Source organism: Coenobita brevimanus, chromosome 66, assembly GCF_032717465.1.
Source record: "Coenobita brevimanus isolate Jiangsu-jjx chromosome 66, ASM3271746v2, whole genome shotgun sequence".
NCBI lineage: Eukaryota > Metazoa > Arthropoda > Malacostraca > Decapoda > Coenobitidae > Coenobita > Coenobita brevimanus.
The window spans coordinates 34,691,864-34,714,560 of NC_137019.1; the positions used below are offsets into that span (position 1 = coordinate 34,691,864).

Consider the following 22,697-nt stretch of genomic DNA (forward strand, 5'->3'; position numbering starts at 1 on the left):
ACAGAGAGAGAGAGAGAGAGAGAGAGAGAGAGAGAGAGAGAGGGAGAGAGAGAGAGAGAGAGAGAGAGAGGTACTTACTTTCTGTTCATGAGCACAGTCTTTCAATGCGTTGCACTGTTCGGCGATACCCTCCGTGTCACAGCCTGCAGTTTAGTAAGGGAGACAGGTAACAAAATGATAAGTGACTTAACACAGCTTGCTTTGTGATAATCACCACCACCACCATGATCACCACAGCTTTTGGAAGACGCTGAGAGCAACATCCCTCCACCCCATCACAAAAACACATGCACTAGCACAGACACAGAGATTACATAGTGTTGTTTCAAACGCTGGATGTTCTATTAATACAACTACATGTTGGAACATTATTTCTTACTAAATCCTTACATACATACATACATACATACATATGCACATACACACATACATACATGCATCCATGAATATTATATGGTACATACTCTAGACCAAGCGCTATTAGCAACAAAATCATTCATTCTTTCATTAATTAACAGCTTACTCCTTCCTAAACGTTGTCACATATAATTACACATTATCATATAAACGTCACATGTTCACTCTTTCCCAGTTCATGTCTTTTTGTTTTATTATTTCACACTTCGTCAGTAAATCATTCATTTTTTTTCGTCCTTGACCTGCATCCATTTTCCGTGTTTCATCTGTCATTGTTCATGCATTCCATACGGCCATACATGTCTGCCTGTTCATGCTGGAGCCTCGACTGGCAAAGAATTTTGTGCAGAAAATCTAATATGAGTGTTGAAGTCAGGCGAGAGAAGGATTGTAAGGCCAACTCTTTGTGTGCCAACATGTAGGAGTTATATCCTTGAATCAGAAGATCTAGTTTCATGATTTTCCTACTACAACTACTAGACGACTTTATACAACTAGGAAACATGTCTCTTTAAGCAGTTTTTAGTATGACAGTTAGTGAAGGATAGGTTTGCTACATTGTACACCACAACAAATACAACTGAAATGCAGCTAAACTCTTCTTGTGCAACACTGAGTAAAGAAGCTGATCTACACACGAGAGACACAAAGTATAGGTGAGGTGGAACACTTACCAGATATTATGCCATCAACACAGGTTTCGCAGGTAGCATTTCCTCTGCACAGTTCTGAAATGTACAACGTATCTCCATTGTTATATTTTAATGGACGGGCTTCAGCACCACTTGATGGCTGAATAACGCAGTGTGCAGATAATTTCACGATATTCTATGTGAGTTGTATATTTCATTACTTTAAGTTGCGCACAGGTTTCTGTGGAACTGACCAGTAAGATCAGGTGGAGGACCACGTGGACCAGGTTGAGAGTTGGCCAACGTGGCCATGAGGACCACCGCTGCCATCAGCATGATCTCCGTCATTCGCATCCTGGTGACTGGGATGAAGGTGCTCTGGCGGGAATCACACAAGGAGTAGCTCAGATCTCAGTCAGTTATTATGTACTCTGGTCATTTAATAGCACGTCATACACTAACCACAACAGCGCTAACGTGAAAGTCATAATGACTCTCACAGTCGTCTTTCTTGATCTACACAATTGTAAAGCAAACTTCCTAACTCATGCACTTCTATTTGCCTACAGTAGTCATTTCAGTGTCGCTAATACGTTTGCCTTTTCGGACCGTTCTGAGTCACTATCGGAGCATTCTTAGGGTGCGGCCACACTTACCCTCGAACATTGTCGGAAACATGTGTTGGCAACACATGTTTCAATCTGTGCCCGGAACAATGTTAGACATGGCAACATGTTTCAATCTGTGCCCGGAACAATGTTAGACATGTTTGAAACACAAGTGTCTCTAACATGTTGGCAACTCTGCTGGAATCATACTGGTAGCACCGGTGTGAACGAGGCTTCGAGCTGCAGACATGAATCTAACACAGCAGTAGACCATTACCTGCGACAGTGGTACCATTTCAAAATCCGTCTTTGGCATTCTAATGAAATTACAAAATTCTGAAGTATCCCCCACTTGCACCAGTAGCAGTCCAATGTCATCTCTAACGAGTTCATTTACAAAATGATGTCCATCACCATAAGGGTTTGCCTTACGTGATGGACGCACCCAAAATCGCCGAAGAGCACGTATTTTTTGTCCCTGCTGTGCACATAATACAACCGTTGCGGCTGAGGCAAGTAAGGCATCCTCCCTCATCGCCATGTTGCTGGGTACTGTCTCTCACAAGTCTGGACCACACGACTACTTCACCTTTGTTTCGAACATGCCAGTGACTTTCTCGAAAGCCATGCTCGTTACATTGCCCATAATATGTCTGTGACATGTTGCTGACATGTTCGAAGCATGAATGTAACATGTCACGAGCAATGTTTCCGACAATGTTCGAGGGTAAGTGTGGCCGCACACTTAGGGAGTTGGCAAGTTGCCTAACAAGGAAACCTGGTAATAAATGCGGTGTAGCTAATGTTGCAATACACATTACGTTAATCTTTCTGCATTTGTTTTTAATACCTTGCATATGTGAACTTTTTTTCTTCAATAATATTAGAAATATTAGTAAATGAATTTTCCTAAAGTTTTCTCTCGTCTGCCCATCACATACCCCACAGACCATTCTGGCTACTACGACTGATTATGAAACGATTAACATGAAACTGCTGCGGCGACTACAAGTTGATTCGCGAAGCATTTTATATAAGGTGTACAGCACTTCCCCATCATGCACAGCACCACCATTCACCAACATTCCAGTACAGTTTTTCCCTTCCTTTCCATCCATCACATCCACACTTGACAGGCAGTACTCGATATATTTCCTAACTCACTGTACCGATGGAGTTGATTATTGTCAGACGCTTTCATATATTATTTATTTATGTACTAACTCTGATTGTGTCTAACCCTGGACACAGACTTAATACTCTGTTCCCTGGGATACATGTAATACCCCTCCAGTCACTACGTCAGCGCTAATACTCACTGTAGATACTGAATAGGACTGGCGCAATTGTATTAGCAGGGGTGTTCCTATATCGGTGTGTTTTAAGGAAGATCAATAAAGTCATTTTTTCAGCTAATTTCAGAAAATCAGACGTGTACTTCAGCCTGGGACTGACCAGCGTCGCTTCAGGCAAACTCTATCTCTGATCACTTAAGTAAAATGATTCTGGAATTGCTCTAAAGAAACTGAAAGACGAAGATGGAGGTTATGTATTCATCCGTGTCTTCCTGTGTGTATGCAGGATATCTAAAAAAAAAGTTTATGTCAGACTTCGATGAAATCTGGTGGATGGGTGGGAAGTGGGTCAAGAAAGAGTTGATTAGGCTTCAAAGGGGATCATGATCCGGATGCAGTATTAAATCTGAATTTTTATTGGGGTTGGCAGAGATATGCATTTTCTGAAACATAACACGGAAGTTGAAGACAGTAACATGGAAGTCGAAGACAGTAATCGTCTAGTAGGAAAGAGTAAATGGGGAGTGTGTCGTCCTGTCTCGGCTACTTCCCTTTCCTTGGGGGAAGCAGCCTAGGTACATAGATAGATAGATAGGAAAGAGGAATTACAGCAGCAAAAAATTTTTTTGGTAATGGTGAAGGTATGCACACTCTGAATGATTTCTTGTTATATCTTTGAACGTGACGGGGCTTATTTTAGAAGCATGATTTCATGGGCATGATCTCAACAGTGTCATCTACACTGACCTAGACCCATCTGATTGGCCTGAAGTGACACCAAAGACTTAAAAGGACTTAAGTTAACTAAAACAGGCCTGAATCTACTTCCTTGGCTCTGACCATGACTAAAATAAACTTGACTGATTAGAGTGGGTCTAGGCTAACTTGAATGAATGTGAATAGTCCAGCATACCCTGTACAAACCTGGAAACCGCCCAATTTATCATTCAGCATATTCAGACAACTCTCCCACCTAGTCTGTTATTAGCCTTTCACATGAACTGCCCGCATTATTAAACTGCTTCACTTCATTCCAAGTTACATTTCGGTCACATCTGTATTTATATTTAACCTTTCATATATGGGAGCTTAGAGTGCTTGCAATCTCCATGCGGGATTAAGAAAATAAAAAGTACCAAAGTTTTTTCGTGTGGAATAATGGATGCCAGTTGCGAGGTGGTGCTCGGGAGAGGTGCCCCAAACTATAGAAACTGCACGCGTGGGTAATTTTACCAAGTGATATTTCTTCAAACCTCCGTAATGTAACTGTTTTATAAGTGTAGTCTAGTTGTTGTCATAGAGGGTTATTAGTAGCCATGACGGAGCTAGTATGATGAGTTTCCACCCCTCATTTTCTTTCATTTAAATCTCTATATTGTCACGAATGTCCTGTGTTTCCTTAACCACTATGAGATAAAAATAACAAGGAGCAGCCACCCCCAGACTGGACAGGCATCCAGGCCCTCAGTAACATGAGCACCTACTCATACGCACATTATAACATTCCCGGTATTTCGAAACATGGAACATTTATGAGTATACTTAAACCACACAATGCCCAAACATACCCTGCCTCCTGCGGAGTCATAACACTACTTAGCACGCCATCCAAGATAATTGAACGCCTCATTTTCAGCAAAGTCACATCTCTTGTTCCCCTTGTCCCTTCGTAATACAAATTTAGGGCACTAAACCCTGCAAACAATTTGCTGATTAAACTCACATAACAAGCATCTGACAGCATGAACACGACACCCACGCAGCGCACGCTTCTCTCATTTGACATTAGTAAAGCCTTTGATACCATCATGCAATGCAAATTATTCAACATAATCATCAACACAAAAAATAAGAACACCACGATAACAATGAGTTACCAGCAATTTATTTGGCATACAAATTCATGCTGCATTTCAGAGGAAGTCATGACAAATGCAAAAGTTCCCTAACAGAGTACGACAGGGTTCCTTTCTCTCACTCGCGCTTTTCATCGTATACATGGATGATATTGCCACACTCCCAAACCTACAAACATTGCCTCACATCCAGATTACATCGCCATAACAAACGCAAACCACATTGCAGTCACAGTCTGTACACTGCAACAGATCTCAATACACTGCAAACTTAGGTCGAGGAAAAAGGGTTGACGATCGTCCCAGTTAAATTCATCACCACATTTATCACCAGCAGCAAACGAGACCACAGTAACGCCTATGACATCACACGTAAAAATGTACCAGTGCCACCCACAGAGTCCACTAGGATTTTTGGATTATGACACTGGACTCACCTTCACTGACAATGCACAAGACGTGAGGAGGCGGTTCAACCCCAGTATTAACTCATTCACGGCAATTACTTGGCTGATCTTGGGAAAAGAAAATTCCTTAGTCTACTGTACAGACAGTGTATAAGATAAATGATGTCCTATGCCTCTCTAAAACGGATTCTTATCCCATCTAACACTCTCTGCAAAACCTTGGCACCATGGAAACGATACAGAAGAAAACATGACTCATTAACATCGGCAGCACCAAAACCATTCCCGTAGCTCACTTACACTCTGAAACTAGTCCTCCCTGTTACAGACTATCAATATGAGAGGCGGAGTAGTTGCTTAACTATGGTTAACTGCTCGATCAGATGGACCGGGGTTCAGAAACAACAATATCAAGCTCTGTACAGAAGGCTGAGCCGTAGGAGGCATATCTGTAATCTAGCTGGGGGTCATAAATGGTAATTAGTAGGCAAGTTCGGGTCAGACAGGGGGTTTGCTAAAGACATTATATTTGTATGATGTGATACGGACTTACGTACCGTATGTACGGGCAGCTGATGTGCGGTTCTCTTGGCTAACCTATGCCCGCACACTGAAAGGGTCTACTTTCTACAGACACTATCGTAGTTTTCTTAGACTCCATAGTACTGGTGCTTATATTACGATAATATACTTAATTCTTTCATTTGACAACGCGCAGATGTGTACAATGAAATGTGGATATTACTTGCTAAGAGATGAAGACTGAGGAGAGAAGCAATGCGATGGGACTCAGTAGTCCACTGGAGGAAGTAAATATGTGTGTGCTGTACTGCTTGTTGCTTTCTTATATATAGGCTGCCAGACTTCTTCTCCATGACTTGCTGCCTCCTTGTGCATTACACGCACTGTCAGTTTCGTGCCGTCCCTCACTCCCCACCCCCCAATATCTTCTGTGTGCGTACTGCACCCCCTACCTCCCACACCTTTTTTTCCCTTCCATCCACATGAGTTATCATTCGTACCCTAACACTTCTCTGTAATATTGCATTTAATTTATTTGTATTAACAGGCCGACAACTAAATGAAAAATTGCTGCAGAGAATCTAACCTAGTGAATCGTTCGACATGGATGGGTTTGTGATATAATTATTATCATACTTAATGATTCTTTTTTAATTGGAGACAGTATGCAGAAAAACTATTATTTAAACTTTCACACATCTTCAAAAATTCTCTGTGCAATAGTTAAGACTTACAAGAGTAATAAGCTTCACAAATACAAGAAGTTTTGATTGTTTATGCATTAATACTTGTATTATTTTTACTGATCTACGTCACGGTATTAACAATAAAAAAAAAAGTAAAAATATATTAGCATAAAGCAATCAGTTTTGTATAGGAACGTCATTAGTGAACGAGATGTTAACACCAGACATTATGTGCATTAAAAAAATATATATATATATATATATATATATATATATATATATATATATATATATATATATATATATATATATATATATATATATATATATATATATATATATGTTTAGTTGTGTCCCTTGCAGTTCTGCTTTGAAATTGTAGATATTAATAAAAATAATGTTTATCTTCATGTTTGTAACAATCTAAACCAACTTTATTTCTCTTGTGTAGGACACTTTTGCCTCTGATGCTCAGAATACTTATGATTGCCTTATCTCACCCTTATAGCCATACTTACCTGCCATCCATAACCAATCACTCCAGCCGCCATATGGTGACCTAGTACGTAACTGTGAGCCACAGCGAAACACAACCCGGAAAACCGTCATAAATCTCTGTAGTGTGACTTGTACAGAACCTCATGTGTCCAACAAACATTTTACTGACTCAAAACGAGTACATTCTCGTGGAAATGGTGTAAGAAATACTTCAACACTATATATATATATATATATATATATATATATATATATATATATATATATATATATATATATATATATATATATATATATATATATATATATATATATATATATATATATATATATATATATATATATATATATATATGCAAGAAAGTCCTATTGCAAGCGTAAGAGCATGAAGGGCGTCCTTCACAGGTAAATACACATCAGTTGTTAAACATGACGCCATACATGTCCTTGTGGGTGGTTTGGTGCAGGCACTGCTGGACCAACCATCAGAATCGCCAGTATCGTCGTTCCTCCTCATCTCCCACATCCTGTATCCTTGCCTTATGCATGCGTTTCACGTCTCATTCACACACACACACACACACACACACACATCAGATGTTTAGTGTTCTTTAGAGTTTCTTTGTTTTCTTTATGGTAGGAGGTAAATCACTATTTTTTAAACTGATGTTCATATCAATATTACCAACAACCCTTTATCACCCTTTGGTGAAATTATTTCCATTTATTTACCTTTCTGTTATAACTTTTTCTTTTCCGTGGATTTTATTATTATTATTATTATTATTATTATTATTATTACTATTATTAAACTATTTTTCCTTTCTTTGCAAATTGCTTTTGCGATGTTAATATATTTACTCTTTATATTTCTATCGTCATTGTATTAGTGATAATAACAAGTATGAGTACTCAGTGAATACAACAACCAGCACTTCACAGTCTCCAGGCTGAATATTTAAGCTTGCCCGTATAGCTTAAATTTTGTTTTATTATGTTTAATTATCATATTTCCTTCTTGCCTGACTGTCAGCCTATATTTGGTTCAAATCAAAACAGTTTCAGTTACCTTAATCTCTGATCTGCTGTTTTCAAATGCCAACCTTCATTCTTAGCTAAACCACCAGTTTTACAGCAGATTTTTCCCAATCATATTATAACTTTAATTTACTGGGATGAAAATTTGACTTCGTTATACAGTCTACCTATATGGATTTGTTCTCAAAATCGAATCCCTTAATGTTCGCGTTGCCCTGATACATTTTTATATTTTGAAATTTAGTAATCCTTGACATATAAACGTGACCTTTGACCAATTATAATCTATAAAGTAGCCGAGTCACTCATTTGGCTCAGCCATTACGCAACGTTTGATTAAAATCAGGTTAGGAATGTTTTAGTTATTTTTATGACACACAAATACCTATGGGTCAGTCTTTTAACTCGTTCTGTGACCTTAACCACTGAATGAAAATTTTTAATTTCCAGTTCCTTCGTTCTTGCCTTAGCATTATCCATCTCACTCAGTCTGATCTGTAAAAGATAAAACAGTTTAACAACCTTGTCATCTGACTCTGAGATTTAGTCTTTCCCTGAGCCCTTAAACTGGACTGACTGTTCTCGAAGGAAATAATTTAACCCCTGTTTTCCCATGAGCTTTAAAACCATTTTTTTTTTTTTTTTACCGATATTGAATGCTTAAGTTGACCTTGCCATGTGACCTTGATCTTTGATCTTCCTTCTGACCTTGACCATTGTTATTTTTCTTAACACCGAATCTCTTCTTTCTTACCTTACCTTGAGCCTTTCACGGTATCGTCTGAATTAGATTAAAACTGCTAAACTGACCTTGCAACGTGGCCATAACCTTCGACCTTTCCCTGTCACCTTGAATGTTAAGCGATTTTTTTCAAAACTGAAACCCTTCTTTCTCGCCTTACTCATAATCTTTCCACCAAGCTTGGTTTCAGTCCAGTGAAAACTTGTTGAGTCGACTTTTTCCTGTATATGACGTCGGAATGACTGTTATCAGAGTGGAATCCTTTCATATTTGCATTACCCTGATTCGTTGCAAACAGTTTGAACGGAATCGGATCAAAACTAATTACGATGACATTGCTGCTTAACTCTATCCTTTACCCTTTCCTTGACACCTTTATTTTGACTGATTTTTTCATACTGGAATAAGCTTATTCTAGAATTTTTTTTCTGAACAGCGCCACAAACGTTGCTGTAACCCCGGTCTGTCTAGATGAACAGACCCATAAACCATAGGCAAACAATTGCCCCCGTAAAACCATCCCGTGTTAGGACTCCATATTATAATTACAAATCATAATAGATAGATAGATAAATAGATAGATAGAGAGACAGATAGAAGCAGGGAGTCAGATGATGAGAAGGTATTGTGTCTGCAAGAATCGAGCAATGCTAAACATGCTTACACACTCTTAACTCAAGGAATGCTTTATAGGCACACGACGGCGCCTAGTGACCATACACACACATACACACATACTCACACACAGGCTTCTAGAACTTTCCTGTCACAGGGAACACACGAGATACGACTTCTGTTTCACCAGAATTTAGGAAAGAGAGAGCAGAAGGAAGCTAGCCATAGAACAGACAGGTCGCAGGGAGAAGGGCTTAGCAACTTGGGAGAGAGAGAGAGAGAGAGAGAGAGAGAGAGAGAGAGAGAGAGAGAGAGAGAGAGAGACAGGGAGACAGGGACTCTGCTCAACACACTCGTGAGTGAGAGACTTGTTAATATTTCCAAGACAAATAAAAATAGTCCCATACTATTCTTTACCTCTCCTGTCACTACATGACAATGGGAAAGAAGATTGTTTACTTACAAAGCCTCTCAAGTATAACAACCGCTCGTCCACAAGTCTAATATATATATAACTCCACTACAAGTAACTACAAAGTCTTTTATGACATTATGACATTTGGTAGCAGCGAACGTATACGAACCTCGTCTACGAATCAACATTGAATTCCTACAAAATATCAAGATTGAAAACAAGAATACCTCTCACAACCAACAACTCACAAATAGCTCCTGATAGTATTCTCTCCAACCAGCCCCCTCCGTCTCCCCGATAATCACGCTGATGTAGAAGTGATCACACGACGTCTTGCCAGTAGTTTAATAAAGTACTGATACAAACAACCTTGAAATTTCTAACGCGAACCAACGAACTACAGCCATATACAATCAACTACAAGTAACAACTCTACGAGTCGTCTGTATAATCTTCTACACGCACCTACAAGTAGCGGCAGTCTTCATCCTACAACGAGTAAATCACAAGAAAAAAGGACCACGAATACCTCGAGGAAGAAAAACAGAACAAACAAACGAAGAGTGAGACACGACTCATAACTCATCCTACGCACTCGTCTTCACTCAAGTTACTCATCGCTACTCATTCACTCACCACAGCTACCAGTGTGGGAAGTCGACGTCATCATGCGTGCATGCTGAAAATATGCCACGTCAGTCAACTCACCACCTGCACTACCACTCACACCATTCCCACCACGGTAAAAATTAGTGAGTTACATAGTTACTTCATTTATACAATATACAGTGATAGACAATAAGCTTCTGCACAAACATATAAAGCGTTTTGTATAGTTACAGCTTAAATACACATACCGGTACTTACTTCAGTTATCTGCATAACTCAAACACTAAATAATCACCAACAATAAATATTCTACACTGTATATATTCATTCATTTATTATAACATTTATTTACTACCAACGAGTGTTACCATTTATACCTACATAAAATACGTGTTTCATATATACAACTATACATTATTACATCTACAAAGTGATAAAGAAAATATACCATCACAGTTACTCAGTGAGCGATTAAAAGAACTGTTATTAAACATTTATTAATTAAAGCTACCTAGGGGAAACATATAAATTAAGTTACAAGGTAAACTAGAGAAAGAAAAAAAAAATGGCCAACACAAATGACGTTAGCAAGAGTGAACATCTTCAACACAATCGTGAAGACAATGATTTCCACACAGTGCTGACACACATATTACCCACGATAGGTACAAGTGAACAACAAGTCAGTGTATATAGTTAATACTGTATATAGTGTGTATAATTTTTTTTTATATAAAATAACAAAATATGGGACTATATAATATCATTTTCAGTAATATCTGTGCAATATAAACTAAACTTTAAAAAAGTATCCCAAGGAAATTAGCCAGTAATTATGCAACCATGAACAACATAGAAAAAGCGTACACAAGCGAAGAAAAACAAACTATAGAAAATCAATTAAAAAAAAAAAAAGTAAGAAAGAAAAAAGAGAGAAATAAAGTAAGATCACATAACAAACAAATGAAAATAAGTGTAAGTGTTACTACAAATGCCAAAATACCACATAAACTACAAACAAAAATAGGAAATTGTTGTCTCCACAAGCAAGTGGCATGACACATCATCACTATCATCGACCGCAGCATGACCGGATTCATATGTCAGGACTGCAATTATTACAATTATGTAACTACAAACGATATGTAACAATTATGTAACTCCATACTATAATTATGTAACGACAAACGATTGCATTATGTTACACTTATTACAATTATGTAACCACAAACGATATGTAACAATTATGTAACGACAAACGATTGCATTATGTTACACTTGCTACAATTATGTAACTACAAACAATATGTACCATTTATGTAACAGTTGCATTAACAAGATGTAACTTTTATGTAACTTTAACTACAATTATGTAACTACAAACGATATGTAACAATTATGTAACGACAAACGATTGCATTATGTTACACTTGCTACAATTATGTAACTACAAACAATATGTACCATTTATGTAACAGTTGCATTAACAAGATGTAACTTTTATGTAACTTTAACTACAATTATGTAACTACAAACGATATGTAACAATTATGTAACGACAAACAATTGCATTATGTTACGCTTTGCCAATTAACAGTTGCTTTAACAAGATGTAACTTTTATGTAACTTTAACTACAATTATAAGGCCAAGACACTTACGTAACAGTTGCATTAACAAAATGTAACTACAATTATAAGGCCAACACAATTATGCATTACCACAATATTTTGTAACAATTCATAAAATGTTACAATTAAGTATTACCACAATGTTAGTACAATATTATAAGTCATACAACTATAGCACAATTCTGTATTACCAGTCTCATCATATAAGTTAGGTGAAATATTAGACATTACTAAAGTGATAACTCAATATGTAATGTATAACCTAGCAGAATTACCATTGCACAATTATATGCGTATGTCTGTTATACATACACATCTCACAAAATGTATACAACTTGTTTAAAATGTAATATTACTGGATAATTGCTATTTACTATGAATACTATATGTATACAATATTCATACAATTATGTTACTTTAACAATATTATGTATTTCACTTAATTAGCTTATAAGTTCATTATAATGTGTATATAATATGTATTAATATATTAGAACTATTAACTGTCGATGGTACGCCATTTTCGCGTGACCGAGCATATGTTAGGACTCCATATTATAATTACAAATCATAATAGATAGATAGATAAATAGATAGATAGAGAGACAGATAGAAGCAGGGAGTCAGATGATGAGAAGGTACTGTGTCTGCAAGAATCGAGCAATGCTAAACATGCTTACACACTCTTAACTCAAGGAATGCTTTATAGGCACACGACAGCACCTAGTGACCATACACACACATACACACATACTCACACACAGGCTTCTAGAACTTTCCTGTCACAGGGAACACACGAGATACGACTTCTGTTTCACCAGAATTTAGGAAAGAGAGAGCAGAAGGAAGCTAGCCATAGAACAGACAGGTCGCAGGGAGAAGGGCTTAGCAACCTGGGAGAGAGAGAGAGAGAGAGAGCGAGACAGGGAGACAGGGACTCTGCTCAACTCACTCGTGAGTGAGAGACTTGTTAATATTTCCAAGACAAATAAAAATAGTCCCATACTATTCTTTACCTCTCCTGTCACTACATGACATATGGGAAAGAAGATTGTCTACTTACAAAGCTACTCAAGTATAACAACCGCTCGTCCACAAGTCTAATATATATATAACTCCACTACAAGTAACTACAAAGTCTCTTATGACACCCGTGCAGCGGTCCAAAGTTTTTTTTTTTTTTTTTTAAGTAAACAGCACCTCGTCACAGCTATGCATGGGGAAGACTGTTGATATTTGGCCCATATTTGCGCCTTTTCTCCCGGTTAACAGGGCCACCATCGCCGCTCCGCATCAACCTGTTATTTGGTTCGAGGGTTGCCACCCGTAGTTGTCAATGGTTTCCTATGTCAGAGGAAACCATTAAGCCTGTCACTCAGTGTAGAGACATCTAAAGTGGAAAGAGGAGTAATAATGGTGACAGGAGGGATGTGAGAAATAGGAATAGTGAACACACACACACACACACACACACACACACACACACACACACACAAATAAAAGGTAAAGACGACATAGTAACCACTACATCAAGTGCGTGGATGATGGTCGCCAACATCTGCCACTAAAGTGTTTGGTGTAAATTGGATAAATGCAAATAAAGTTAACATTGCCCTGCTATCATCATCCTCGATCTGTCTCTGTGACCTCATAGTTTAACTGGTTGTTCTCAAAATTAATTGTCCCCCGCCCTCCTCTTTCTTGTCTTAATATTAACCTTCCACCAAGTTTGGGCTAAATTGGATAGGAACTGTTTATGTTTACATCATTTGGCCTTCATAGTTGGCCAAGATTATTATTTTTAATATCATTGTTATACTTGTGCAAATACTGGTACAGTATTATTTTTCAATCGATGTGTGTGTGTGTGTGTGTGTGTGTGTGTGTGTGTGTGTGTGTGTGTGTGTGTGTGTGTGTGTGTGTGTGTGTGTGTGTGTGTGTGTGTGTGTGTGTGTGTGTGTGTGTGTGTGTGTGAGTGTGTGTGTGACGTATTTAAAAATATAATTTTTTAAAGACTACCAGCCTCCCAATACAGGTGAGTTGCTGTTGCCACTGATGGCTCCAAATACGACGCTGAAGTCAGGTATGGAGCTATCTGTCCTAATTTTGTTCAGACTTCGATCCTGCATGAAAGGCATCTGTTATTAAGGTTGAAATTTCATCCCTTTTGTGTTTAAGATAATATTTAGTTTGGTTTGTTAGTCTGATGTTGATTTCAGTAACCACGTCACCTCTGCAGGCTTTAGGTCTATTTATTTAATTTCTTTTTTAAATTTCTGGAGTTTTGTTACAGATTCAGGGGGGGGTGGGGGGCAAGCTTTTCTTTCCACGTACGGGTAAGCAGGGCACTGAGAAGGTAAATCAGGTGGCCAAGACGGCGGGCTTTCCACCCACTCCTCAATTTGACTCTGTCCAGTACATCGTAGACAGAAATTTTCTTTAGTTCGGTAGGACCTCATTCGTTGCTGCTGGGAGTGGAACTCATTGTCAGCAGGAGAATTAGACTCAGTCTCATATCTTATCATTTAAACATAATATGATGCCACGCTGCATTGAGGTGGTGTTGACCTGTCTGAGGGTCTAGCACATACATCTCTCCTACTTTTTTTTTTTTTTTTTTATAGATTTGCTGTGATACGGGTGTGCATGATCTCCTAGACGGTGCAGCGTATGCTGGTCGAGTGTCCAATCATAACGAAGTACCGTAAATAAACATTTCTTTGGGGGTTCCTGTCGGTGTGTGTGGGGGAGGGGGACGAGATGGGCAGCATTACCTTTGACCAAACTTGGATATAGTGCCTGTAATCACAATCGCAATTTTATTTAGAATAATTTATATTAAGGGAATTTATATATATATATATATATATATATATATATATATATATATATATATATATATATATATATATATATATATATATATATATTTCTATCCTTAATGACCTAGAGCAGCTTGTACAGCACCCTACCCGTATCCCTGACCGCCTTGGAGAGAGCTCCAACATACTTGACCTCTTCCTCACAACTAATCCTTCTGCTTACTCTGTTAATCTTTTCTCTCCGTTGGGCTCCTCCGATCACAACCTTATTACCTTAACCTGTCCTATCACTCCGGTACGGCCTGTGGACCCTCCAGGGAAACGTCGTCTGTGGCATTTTGGAGCCGCGGACTGGGAGGCCCTCAGGCAGTACTTCTTTGATTTTCCCTGGAATGATTATTGCTTCCATGGCCGTGAGCCATCTGAGTGTGCCTTGCGCATTATGGAGGTTATTCTCTCGGGCATGGAAGCATACATTCCTTTCTCATATCCTTTGACTACCGCAAGAAAGCCTTGGTTTAATCACGCTTGTTCTAATGCTGTCCACAACAAGGAGAGGGCCTACAAAAGGTACCGGAGCCAACCCACCCCTGAATCACACCATCTTTACGTTTCTGCCCGGAATCGTGCTAAGTCTGTTCTTCGCTCAACTAAAAATAATTTCATCCATACTAAATGCTCTCAACTCTTCAACTCGAATTCTTCCCGCTCCTTCTGGCACCTTGCCAAAAATCTTTCTAACAACTTTACCTCATCATCCTTCCCTCCTCTTTTCTACTCTGATGGTTCTGTAGCTATTTCTTCTACTGATAAAGCAGATCTCTTCTCACTGACTTTCTCCTCCAATTCTACCTTAGACGATTCCGGTGCTGTTCCTCCATCACTTCCCCCCTCTGACTTCCTCATGGCTGACATTAAAATTTCTTCAGTTGATGTATTTTCTGCCATCACTGGCCTCAGTACTAACAAGGCATATGGGCCTGATGGGGTCCCTCCCGTTGTTCTCAAGAACTGTGCTTCTGTGCTTACACCCTGCCTAGGCAAACTCTTTCGCCTTTGTCTTTCAACTTGTACCTTTCCTTCTTGCTGGAAGTTTGCTCTCATTCAGCCAGTCCCAAAGAAGGGTGACCACTCCCAACCCTCCAACTATCGTCCAATTGCTTTAACGTCCTGTATTTCAAACGTTTTCGAGTCAATTCTTAATAGAAAAATTTTAAGGCATCTTTCCTATCACAACCTTCTTTCCGATCGTCAGTATGGGTTCCGTCAGGGACGCTCCACTGGCGATCTTCTCACCTACCTTTCAGACTCCTGGTCATCCTCCTTTCGGGACTTTGGCGAAAGCTTTGCCATTGCACTTGACAGCTCAAAGGCTTTCGATCGAGTCTGGCATAAATCTTTAATTTCCAAACTGCCCTCCTACAGTTTCTATCCTTCTATCTGTGCCTTCATCTCTAACTTCCTTTCTGGTCGTTCTATAGCCGCTGTTGTAGACGGCCATCGTTCTTCTCCTAGATCTATCAACAGTGGTGTTCCTCAGGGCTCTGTCCTATCACCAACTCTCTTCCTTTTATTCATCAATGATCTTCTAAGCTGTACATCTAACCCTATCCACTCATACGCTGATGACTCCACCCTTCACCTTTCCATTCGGTTCCCGCAACGCCCATCTCAACAGTTACTTCAACAAACAAGGGATGAGGCTATGGCACACCTAATGTCTGACTTGACTCGTATCTCTGACTGGGGTAAAAATAATATGGTTGTCTTTAATGCATCTAAGACTCAGTTCTTACACCTATCAACCCGACAAAATCTTCCACAGGTATACCCACTAATGTTTAATAATATTCAGCTTAATCCTGCATCATCCTTGAACATGCATGGGGTTTCATTTACTCTGGACTTATCTTCGAAAGATCATATTACATCTCTTGTAAAATCTGCTTCCAAGAGATTGGGTGTGCTAAGCCGACTCAGCTCTTTCTTTACCCCTGCACAATTGTTGACTCTATACAGGGGTTTTATCAGCCTCTGTGTGGAATACAACTCTCATGTGTGGGGAGGCTCCCCACATACAGCTCTTCTCAATAGGGTGGAATCAAAGGCATTTCGTCTCATTAACCCTAATCCTCTTACTGACTCCCTTCAACCTCTGTCTCTTCGCCGTGCTGTTGCATCTTTATCTCTTTTCTATCGCTACTTTAATGGTCACTGCTCCTCTGAACTGTCTGCTTGCATTCCTCCACCTCTACGACGGGCGCGTAGCACCCGTCTAGCAGCAAACTCTCATCCCTTTTCCGTCCAACTCTCTAATGCAAGAGTTAACCGTTACTCCCAGTCTTTCATTTATGCAACAGGTCAGCTCTGGAACTGTCTCCCTCTGTCTGTATTTCCTGCTGCCTATGATCTCCAGTCTTTCAAACGCAGTGTGTCCAGGCATCTCAAAATAATCGGATCTTGAATTTGGCTCTATATTATATTATGTTTTTCTCTTGGAGGGAACTGTTACTGCGGGCTCATGGCCTTTGGTTCCTTCTTCCTCGCATAAAATATATATATATATATATATATATATATAATATATATATATATATATATATATATATATATATACAGTGGTTGAATTTTGGTCATCTATCTGACTGTCATGCAGAAGAATTCACTTTTGTGGGTTTGGAGGTATATTCTCGTGTGGAGGTATTCTCTCTTTTAGCTAGTTGTACTGTAAATAATTTTGTGACAGATTAAAACGGCAGTGAGACCCAGAGTGTTGTCCATACATTTTATTAGGGGCACAAAACATTAGCTCTGACAAAAAGTTGCAGTTTGGACAGAAGAATTTCACAACATCAATTTTACCATTCATAGTTATGATTTTTGGATATTAAATCTGAATTATTTAAACCAAGGTATTTAAAGATAAGCACAATGTTAAACCAGTTTATAAAATACCGTGCTGAGACAAAAACCTTTCGTACCAGCAGTGACCATTCTGACTCAACTGTAAGTTCATTTATGCATGCAAATAAAAATAACAGACAACATTTTCTTGTGCTGGAAAAAAAAAAAAAAAGGAAAGACTATAAAGGGATAATTAACTCAGGTGTGTGTGTGTGTGTGTGTGTGTGTGTGTGTGTGTGTGTGTGTGTGTGTGTGTGTTCCTGGAACTACATTATTTTTGATGAGGAAGTGAAAGCCTGATGTATAACATTTAACTGTTAAAACATAGTGGCAAAATTGACGTAATGATACATAGGCTGGCAACAGAAATTCAAGTAACCACTGTCTGTCAAACATCCAATCTCTGATAATTTAGATAATTGAACACTATTTAAACCTGAAATTACATTGCATCATAATTATTTTGTCATATAATCATGTGTTCTCTTCCTCACCACTGGGTACATCATGTATTTGCTGTTAAAATGAGAGGAGGGATGTTGAGTAATACATGTGAAAATCACTACAGAATAGATTCACAAACACTTTTACAAGCAATTCCATGTTGTAACTGAGAACTGTGATTCTTAAAGGCAAAGGAAGGATAATGATTAACTTCCCACGCCTCTTGTTGTTGCTGGAAGCCCAAATCTTAGTCACGAGATGCAATGAGTTGTATGTTTATGAATCCTGGCCCAGGATGAGTTCCTTCAGGTCGGTCGTCATTCTAATGGTGCTGACACTAACGGCCATCACGGTCCCGTTCTCGCTTTGGGAAACATTGCCAGATCTGACAAAATAAAGTTTAGTACGTGATGTTGTATTGGTGCTAATTACTGGAGTTAGTTTACTTAATAGTAGGAAATAATAACACATTTGGAATGATATAAATAAGTATATGATGGTATAAGGTTGTGTTAGGAAGAATACTGCCACCGTATTCCCTGCGTGTCGTAAAAGGCGACTAAAAGGGGCGGGGTGAGGGGACTAGGGACCCCCTCCTCTGTTTTTTAGTTCCTAAAAAGAGACAGGCCAGAGAAAGGGATGGGGGATGGAGTTATCCCCGTACCCTGAAGATTGGGTCTATGAATGTGCGTGGATGTAGTACGATTGAGGCTAAAAGGGAGGAGATTGGGAGAATGTTTGTGAGAAGAAAGTTGGATGTGTTAGCTTTGAATGAAACGAAGATGAAAGGGAAGGGGGAATCTATGTTTGGAAGTGTGAATGGAAGATTGTCAGGTGTTGATAGAGGAAGGGCAAGAGAAGGTGTGGCCTTGTTAGTGAGTCCGGAAGTACAGCAGTGTGTGATTGAATGGAAGGAGGTGTCATCGAGACTGATGTGGGTGAAAGCGAAATTTGAACGTGAGTTGTGGGTGTTTGTGAGTGCATATGGGCCTGGTAGTGAAAGGGATGAACAAGAGAGGGAGTCTTTCTGGAATGATGTTGATGAGTGTCTGCAGAGTTTTGGAGCGAATGTGAATGTGGTAATGATGGGAGATCTGAATGCTAGAGTGGGAAATGTAGCAGTTGAAGGCGTAGTTGGTATGCATGGTGTGCCTGGAAGAAATGAAAATGGGGAACGAATGATAGCGATGTGTGTTGAGGGAGAGATGGTGATTGGGAATACGCTGTTTGAGAAGAAAGATATTTATAAGTATACATGGGTGAGACAGGAGGGTGGAAGGGTTGTTGATAGAGCTTTGATGGACTATGTGGTTGTGTCTAGGAATGTAATAGGAAGATTGTTGGATGTGAGAGTTCTAAGAGGGGAGGGTGGAGGTATGTCTGACCACTACCTGGTGGAGGGAAAGTTAAGAGTAGGTAAGAGATGGGTGAGAGCTAGGAGGGTTAGGTGTGGCAGGGAGGTTTTGAAAGTGAGTCAGTTGGATAAAAGAGAGAAAAAGATAGAGTATCAGGAGAAATTGAAAGATGAGTGGAGCGCAGTGTAAGATCGGGAAAATGGCAGCGTGGAGGAGGAATGGCAGTTGTTTAAGAGTGCTGTGGTGGGGCATGCAGAAGAGGTGTGTGGTGTGAGACGTGTGGGTGGTGGTGTAAGAAAAGGAAGTGAATGGTGGTGCGAGGAAGTAAGTATGGCTGTGGCCGAGAAGAGACGATGCATATGAAGTGTGGCTGCAGAGGAAGGATGAGATGTCATATGAAAGGTATAAGGAAAAGAGGAATAGAGCGAGAAGGGCTGTGCGTGATGCTAAAGTGACAGCAGATGAGAGGTGGGGTAGGCGGCTGACAGAGAATTTTCAACAGAATAAGAAAATGTTTTGGAAGGAGGTGAAAAGGGTGCGAAAGGGAGAGTCTGGGAAGGAAGAACGAGTAAAAGCAGAGGATGGAAGGATGTTAATTGAGATGGATGCAGTAAGGAAGAGATGGGCAGAGTATTTTGAAAGATTATTAAATGTAGAGGAGGAAAGGGTGGCTGAGATTGTGGCGGATGGAAGGGTGCAAGGAATAAATGTGTTGGGAGAGTTGAATGATTCTTTGATCACGAAGGAGGAAGTGGAGAAGGCAGTAAAGGAGATGAAAACAGGGAAAGCTGCAGGTATGGATGGGTGTGCTGTGGAATGCCTGAAGGGTGGTGGAGTGACTATTGTTGACTGGTTAGTAAGATTGTTGAATGTGTGCTTTGAGAAAGGTATGGTGCCAATTGACTGGGCAAGTGCTTGTGTGGTCCCGTTGTATAAAGGCAAGGGTGATAAGTATGAATGTACTAGCTTTAGGGGTATAAGTCTGTTGAGTGTTGTAGGTAAGGTGTATGGTAGAGTGTTAATTATGAGAGTTAGAGAGGGTACAGAGGGAGTGATTAGTGATGAGCAGTGTGGCTTTAGGAGAGGGAGGGGATGCGTTGATCAGGTGTTTGCTGTGAGACAAGTGTGTGAAAAGTATTTAGCGAAAGGCAAGGATGTGTTTTGGGCATTTATGGATTTAGAGAAAGCGTATGATAGAATTGATAGGGAGGCTTTGTGGACTGTTTTAAGATTGTATGGACTTGATGGTAGGTTACTAAAAGGGGTGAAAAGTTTTTATGTAAATAGTAGAGCATGTGTAAGAGTGGGAAATGCTGTGAGTGATTGGTTTCCCGTGAGAGTGGGGCTGCGACAGGGATGTGTGATGTCACCTTGGTTGTTTAATATTTACATGGATGGTGTTGTAAGGGAGGTGAATGCAAGAGTTTTAGGTGGTCTGAGTCTGGTAAATGTTGATGGTGGAGATTGCAATCTGAAGCAGCTGCTGTTTGCAGATGATACTGCACTGGTGACTGATTCAGAGGAGAGATTGAGACAGTTGGTAGAGGAGTTTGGAAGGGTGTGTGAAAGGAGGAATTTGAAAGTAAATGAGAATAAGAGTAAAGTGATGAAGTGTACGAGGTTGATAGATGGTAGGGGGATGAATATAGTTTTGAATGGTGAGTTGCTTGAGGAGGTAGATTGTTTTAAATATCTAGGGTCACATGTTGCTGTGGATGGAAGAATAGATGCAGAAGTGAAGTCTAGAATAAATGAAGTAGGAAAGGTGCTGGGAGGAATGAAAAAAGTGTTTAAATGTCGTTCGCTTAGAATGGATGTAAAGAGAAGGCTGTATGAGGGTGTTGTGGTACCGACTGCATTATATGGGGCTGAAACATGGAATATGGGTGTAGCAGAGAGGAAAAGTTTGAATGTAATGGAGATGAGGTGTCTGAGGAGTATGTGTGGAGTGACGCGTATGGATCGGGTGCGAAATGATGAAGTGCGAAGGAGAACTGGAGTTGTTCAGGAGATGGCTGGTAGAGTTGAGCAGAGGGTGTTGCGATGGTTTGGGCATATGGAGAGAATGGATAATGAGCGATTGGTGAAAAAGATAACTAGATCTGATGTGAGAGGTGTAAGGCTGAGAGGAAGACCACGAATAGGATGGATGGATAGTGTGAAGAGAGCGCTGGATGCGAGAGGGATGTCTGTCGAGCAAGGAAGAGTGGCTGTGCGTGACAGAAATAAATGGAGAGAAATTGTGAATAAATAAGTGATGACGCAGCCCTGAGGGGATATTCTCCCGCATTTGGTCTGATCAGCTAGTCAGGTCAGGTGCGGGTAAGGGGATGGGTATGTTATGATGTGGCAGGGGTAAACCAGCTCTGCTGTCGGGCCCTGCTGCGGATGTCACTGATTGCATTGCGCAGTTGACCCTTGTGCGGTGTGGTGCGGTGAGGATCTGTCCGTTCTCCCCTTCGGGGCTAAGATGTGAATGAATGTGTTTAAATGGATGAGTAAATGGAGAGTGTGTCGTCCTGTCTCGGCTACCTCCCTTTCCTTGGGGGAAGCAGCCTAGGTATATAGATAGATAGATAAGCAAGATATTTTTTTTTGGAGGAATGCTTGAGATTAAATAACTTACCGACAGCCAATAGACAATATTTGTCTATAATACTTGTGGATACTTTCAAGGTATAAAGTGCAGTATAGAGTGTTGATAAGTGTTGTCCCAACTTTAAAAAATAGTACATCAAAATTAATCGGCACAATAAAGGAATTGCCATGCTCTCTCTCTCTCTCTCTTTCTCTCTCTCTCTCTCTCTCTCTCTCTCTCAGCTTGAATGCGGGTGTTACGTCGATTCTTTTGGTACAGATATCCGTCTCAGGAGTTTATATTTGGTGCATCATGCTGGTGTTCATCTGGTGACAGTGGCCTTCAGGCCATCCTCGATTTCGAGTCTGTTGGTGAATGCTGATACTTTCTGGATTTACGTCTTCAGTCGTTGATGATGAGGTTTGGTATCGTCTTCACCACCTCCCAGACTCAGTGCCTTGTGCCTTAATCTCCCAGGATTACCGCTCTTCTGTTTATGCCTCTCCCCCAAGTTTCCTGAAGCCCACAGGTTACAGAGTCAGATCGGTTACGTCAGCTTCCTATGTACCTTGGCTGACAGTTTGTTCGCGTGGACCCCGAGGGTAGGGTATTGGCTGCTCCCCC

General features: G+C 39.9%; 1 long non-coding RNA gene across 3 annotated transcripts in view; it reads right to left on the bottom strand.

Moving 5' to 3' along the window:
• Positions 1 to 22,697, bottom strand: part of LOC145405292 (uncharacterized) — a 35,875-nt gene that overhangs the window by 3,087 nt on the left and 10,091 nt on the right. The window contains exons 1-4 of one of the 3 annotated variants that reach the window (XR_013898327.1): positions 5,961 to 6,018; positions 1,304 to 1,427; positions 1,092 to 1,145; positions 79 to 143 (exon numbers count right to left, since the gene is read on the bottom strand). This is a non-coding gene — a long non-coding RNA (uncharacterized LOC145405292). Of the gene's footprint in view, positions 1 to 78; positions 144 to 1,091; positions 1,146 to 1,303; positions 1,428 to 5,960; positions 6,019 to 22,697 lie in introns of those variants that run through there. The other 2 variants (XR_013898325.1, XR_013898326.1) reach the window with 2 other exon arrangements.